Raw genomic sequence first — 6280 nt, 5'->3', positions numbered from 1 at the left:
AGTCCGAGTCACGTTAATAGAGGTAAATAAAGGTATAAAATAACTGATTATTTCTGAATAATTGACTGTTACCGAATAATTGACTATTACTGGATAATAGATTGTTACTGAATAACTGAATATTACTGAATAAATGATCATTACTGAATAACTGATTGTCACTGAATAAATGACTGTTACTTAATAACTTTATTGCTACTGAATATTTGATTTTACTAAATAATTGATTGTTACTGGATAACCGATCAATTGATCGATACTGAATAACTGGTTATTATTGAATAATTGATTATTACCGAATAACTGACTGTTACTGAATAAATAATTGTTCTGATTGTTAATGAACATTACTGGTTGATTAATTACTTTTGAAATTAATAAATGATTTGAAATTTAAAGTAGACCAAAACATTGGTTAGAAAGTGAATGTTTGAATACTCATTGAATTTGAATAGTTCGATATATATAAATTAATAAGTTTTATAATTGCTTAAGTGTTCAGATTATAGAAATACCACTGAGTGTATACTCAGCGTACGGTTTGTTTCCATGCGCAGATTAAGTTAAGGCTAGACTATTGAATCAGCATCCCAGGCCGATCCCGAATTCAATGAGATAAAGTATGTTGAGTATTGGTAATGACATGTACCTAGGATGTTTTGTGAGAGTCATTTAGGTTGTAGAAGTATTGATGAAATGAGTAAATTATGGTTGGCAACGGTATGTAGTATGAATTTTGAAATTTACTAAAAATTCGTAGTGATTCTAAATTAGTTCCGAATTGAATTTACTGTTCATATTGGATCGCGAGGGCCCATTAAAGGGACAACATCTTAAAACTAGGATGTGTGTAAATATTTATTTTAATTAATGACCAGGAATTGGACTGTACTGACTGGTAATGTCTCGTAACCCTGTTCCGGCGACGGTATAGGGTTAGGGGACGTTGCAATAAGTTTATAATTAATAGGCGAAAAGCTGAATCTTAATTAGAAATAATTTGAGCCTCAACTACATATGTCTAATCAGTCCCTCCACTAGCTCGTTAAAACCAGAAATGAATTGCGTGTTTGAATAGAAATGAATAGAATGAATAGAAAAAGAGAAATGGGAAATATTTAGGAATGATTATGGTTTTCTATGAAATGGAGAAATGGAATCATTTGGAAATGAATGTATGTTTCCAAAAATGGAAATGGAAATGGAAATGGGAACTTGCAATCTTATACAGGATTACTTTAAAAATGATGGAAAAATGAGTTTATGTTTTTGGACTGTTTTGAAGCTCGAAAATGGAAATAAACTATTTGATCATAGTGAACATGTTGAGTTGTGACATATTGAACAAATTTTCTCAAAATTTTATCCGAGGTAAAAACGTTAGAATTTTATCGGGAGTAAAATTGTCAAAATTTTATCGGGAGTAACTAGGGTAAAATTGAGATAAGAAAATTATTTAATAAGTAAATATTAAATTTTATTTTTGGACATAGAAAAACTGAATTGGGCTGGATCACATTACAGAGTACTGGGTTAAAAAGGGCCCAATAAGTACTCGTAATTGGACTCGATGGGAGAGATGCCCAAAACCTCTCATATAACATGAAGGCAGCAATAACCCTAGTAGAAATACAAGGGTGAGACGTTCACCCCTCTCCTACTTTAAGTAGGATGTTGTTTTTCTATTTAAAATAAACATCTACAACTCTAAAAGGGTTTTACCTTCTCTTTCTATAAATAGATGGCGCCGGTAGAACTATTTACATATCTTTTGAGATATTGTTATTCTGTCATAAAATAGAGAGAATTGATTCTCAACTTTTAAATATATTTTTTCTAGAATAACGATTTTACCGATTTCTATTAAGAAGAGAGGATTTAGAATTTCACCCCGAAAAGAAAATTTTTTTTCTAGTTCTATGTTTTGGGTCAATTGGTTTGAGCCTACACTCGAAGCAGATCATGGTACGAGAATAGTGGATAAGATCATTTTTTTAAAGCCAAAAAACATCAAGGATTTGTTTGTTCGAAACCACAAGTACATTTTCAGTTAAGTTTTATTGTTATAAATATCACAAACTAGGTCGATTTTCAAAATTTTAATTTTTCATTGTGCAAGAAAATCATTTTTTAATCAGATTTTTTCCTACAATTCTTGTCCAAGATTTTTGTGAAAATAGTATGCATGCAAAGTATGATCTGCTTGTGCTAATAATAGTTGTTTTTTTTTTGTTAAATAGACGATATGTTGGTGTGTTTTATGATGTATTAGTAAAAAATAAGTTAGCGGATATGCCTGTGTATGTAATGCATGCAAATAAACGAAATGTGGAGTATGGAAAAAAGTGTTAACGGTTGAAAGATAAAGAACATGTCACATTGTGCACTTTGTGCCACATGTTATTGGTGTGGTGGAAGTTCGGGCGGGATGTATGAGAATATGTGCACATGAATATGAAAAGCCTTTGAGGGCAAATAAAGACTCTTCGGAGTCAAAAGCTTTAAGTCGTATATATGAGAAAGACCATGGCTGGGCCATGGCATAACCCAGGGTGGTTTGTGACATAGTCACGTATATGAATGTAAGTCCATAGCCATGGCATAATCCAGCAGAGGACAAGTTTGCCATTATGACATCGTATTTGTGGAAGTCCGCCAGGACAATCTTAAAAGTGGAAGTCCGTCAGGACCATTGTATTTGTGGAAGTCTGCCAAGATAGTCTTAAATGTGGAAGTCCGACTATAAGTGATTTTTTAGTGTGAGTAGGCCATTGTGTTTAAGCTAACTATTATTGCAAGATGGATGCAAGTTATAAAGGTCCACCAAATCAGTTCTTAAAGCGTCGTGTCTAAGTTAGGCATGGAATTAAATCTTGTGGATGTTGTAAAATCATTGGTGTATTTAGATTTATTTCTGGATAGTCTTCTTATATGAATATAAAGGTAAGTATCCGTATATAGTGTCTTCTAGGAAGGAAGTCAACTAGGCTATCTTTTAAATAAGAAGTCGTAAGAATATTACTGTAAGTTAAGGGACAATATGAATCATCTTTCATGCGGAAGATGTTATGACGATTCATTAAATGAGTGTCCATAAAGATGTATCCACTTGTACGATTATACGTTTGTGGGATAGCATAAGTAGAGATGCCAAAAGCAAGTCTGCATGTAAGGGTTATCCAAATGCTATATCTCTTATATTAATTCTCCGGAATCAATTATTTTACGCTATTTAGCCATAAACTGGTCAATTGAGGTAATCCGCATATGATAGAATGGTGAATCAAGTAATAAGAAATTAGACATAAATTCATGGTAGATAGATAATGGGTTCTCTAAAGAGAAGAACATTCATTAGTAAGGTAATGAATGACAAGTCTGTACCAAGTCAGACTAAGACCAACAAGAATTTGGATCATGAAGTGCAAATACATATTATCGTCTTAAGAATACGAGGTTTGGATGTCTTACTAAGTTCAATTGAACTTACTTGGGTTTTATCGTGCTTTGTAGGTAGGATGGTTAATTCAAAGAATCAATAGGGGAACAAGCCAGAACTCATCAAGCCAAGTAGACTTATGTTGTAGCTATATCATGCATATAGTAGGGTGATAAACCGTAATATATGCATATTTTTACCCCATGCTTGGCATATTTATGGATGATTTTTCCTTGGCTTCATTGAATTTGATGCTCCTAATCCTTTAATTTCATGTTTTATACTCAGGAGAGCATTGAAAAGCGAAAAAAGCAAGAAACGGGCCAAAAACGGACAAAATGGGCCTAATTTAGCATTACACACGGCCTAGGCACTTCCACATGGGTGACCCACATGCCTGTGTTTGACACACAGGCAGGCCACACGCCCGTGTGTCATGGCCATGTCGACTAAGAACCAACTCAGAATAGCACACGGCTTGAACTCTTTCATACGGGCGTGGCACACGGCCGTGTCCCTGTCGAGCCCAAGTCTAATTCTACTCGAAAAAGGCTAATTTTGAGGGTTTTGAAGCACTCTAAAGTCTATATAAACACCCTAGAAGAGGATTGAGGGGGACGAGAAGAGTAGAAGGCAGGAAATACTCAAGGAAAGCCATCGAAATAAGCTGAGGAGCAGGATTTACATCAAGACCGAAGATTTCCATCCAATTTCCTAGAAGTTCTTTGGGTTTCTTTATGTTTTGTTATTTTCCAAACTTTGAAATGTTTTCCATTATTATTATGAACTAAATTCCCTAAATACCTGAGGGAGATAAAACCTAAGACGGATCTTATTATTATTTGAGTTATATGATAAATACTTCATCTTATTCTTAATTGTGAATTTAACTCTTGTTTTAATATTCCAGGATATTAATTCAGGTTTTTGATGTGCTTATTCAGTGGAGCAAAAGTCCCTGTTTAAGAGTAGATCATTCATAATTAAGTGGAGTTACATGCAATCCTAGAGATAGGACGTCATAAATCTGCCGGATTAGAGTCAAATCTAATAAGGGAATCTATGGATAGAGTTAATGCGACAATAGGGGTTTTAATTAGAAAGAGATTTCAATTAATCAACTTAATGTAAGTTGTTCTTAGTCTCGAAAGAGATATTAACATAAATCAGGATTTCTACGGATTAAGTCAAATGAATAAATCGTCTAATTCAGAAATAATAAGTGAAGTTTAGGTGGATTCTTCCTTGGGTATTATCTTCTCTATCGGTTTTCTAAAAAGTATTTTCAACATTAATCTTTGTCGTGATCTTAGTTAATTAGATAATTAGTGTTAGTTCAAAAACATTCTCTTAATTGTTAGGCTAGATAATAAAAAGACAGTAATTACTAGTACTTTTAGTCATCGTGGATACGATATTTCCGGTCTCACCATAACTATACTACTGTTCGATAGGTGCGCTTGCCTTAGTCGAATTTTGTTAGTTAGTTTTATGACCATCAAGTTTTTAGCACCATTTTCGGGGATTAAGATATTAGGAACGCTTGATTTTTATTACTTTATCCATTTTTACTTTTATTGCAATTTACATTTTGTTTTTAGTTTAATTTTTCTTTTCTAAATTTTGTTTTCTTTACTTTTGGAGGGTTTTTATAGTTTATGACTAGAAGAAACCCGTCAGGACCTCTACTTTTCGATAGTGAGATCGAAAGCACAGCTTAAAGAAACCAAAGAGAAATAAGACGAAGCCTACAATACATAGAGGAAGGGCAAGAGGACGATATTCACAGCACAACTGAGGAGATGGCTGAAAATCAGAATAATCCGCTACCTCCTGTGGTTGCTGCAAATCTAGTAGATCAAAATCTTGCTCCTCGTACTATGAATGATTATACTAAACCTACTTTAACGGGAACTGAATTGAGTATAGTTAGGCCTGTTGTTGCTGCAAACAATTTTGAACTGAAACCTAACACGATTCAAATGATACAACAGTTTGTTCAGTTTGATGGTTTGCAGGACAAGGATCCAAATACTCATTGAGCAAATTTTCTGGAATTCTGCGACACCTTTAAGATCAATGACATTTCTAACGATGACATTCGCCTTCGGTTGTTTCCCTTTTCCTTAAGGAATAAAGCTAAACAGTGGTTGAACTCATTACCACGAGGGTCAATCACCACTTGGGAACAAATGACCGAAAAGTTTTTGCTTAAATATTTTCCTCCGGCTCAAATGGCTAAATTACGGAATGATATCTCTTCTTTTGTCCAGATGGATTTAGAAACACTTTATGATGCATAGGAGAGATACAAGGACTTACTAAGAAGGTGCCCTCACCATGGATTACCCCTTTGGCTACAAGTTCAAACTTTCCACAACGAGTTAAATCCCTCGACTAGATAAATGATTGACGTAGCCGCTGGTGGAACTATCAATAATAAGACACCTGAAGAGGCCTATGAGTTCATAGAGGAGATGTCACTAAATAATTATTAGTGGCAAGTTATGAGGACAAAGCCAACGAAAGCAGCCAGTATTTTTAACGTCAACTCGGTTGCTATGCTTTCAAATCAGGTGGAACTTTTGAATAGAAAAATTGATGGTTTACTTGGTTCTACACAAGTTCATCCAGCAATACAATGCGATACAAGTGGAGGTGGAACAAACAATTCAGAATATCCACCCTATGGCCCTAACATAGAGAATGAGCAATTGAACTATATAGGTAATAATCCTCAACCTCAAAATAATTCTTATAGTAACACTTACAATGTAGGTTGGAGGAACCACCCAAAGTTTTCATGGGGAGGCTAAGAAAATTAAAGACCACCACCCCCTT

The 6280-nt window shown here is 34.3% G+C and overlaps 1 non-coding gene across 1 annotated transcript; it reads right to left on the bottom strand.

Annotated features, from left to right (window-relative positions):
- Positions 1–5680: 5680 nt before the first annotated feature.
- LOC128294768 (small nucleolar RNA R71) lies at positions 5681–5786 on the bottom strand. Its single transcript, XR_008285075.1, has one exon. It is a non-coding gene; the product is annotated as a small nucleolar RNA R71 (small nucleolar RNA).
- Positions 5787–6280: the final 494 nt, after the last annotated feature.

The sequence above is a fragment of the Gossypium arboreum genome, chromosome 6 (assembly GCF_025698485.1).
Source record: "Gossypium arboreum isolate Shixiya-1 chromosome 6, ASM2569848v2, whole genome shotgun sequence".
NCBI lineage: Eukaryota > Viridiplantae > Streptophyta > Magnoliopsida > Malvales > Malvaceae > Gossypium > Gossypium arboreum.
The sequence above is the reverse complement of the archived record's forward strand: the minus strand, read 5'-3'. Positions and strand labels throughout refer to the sequence as shown.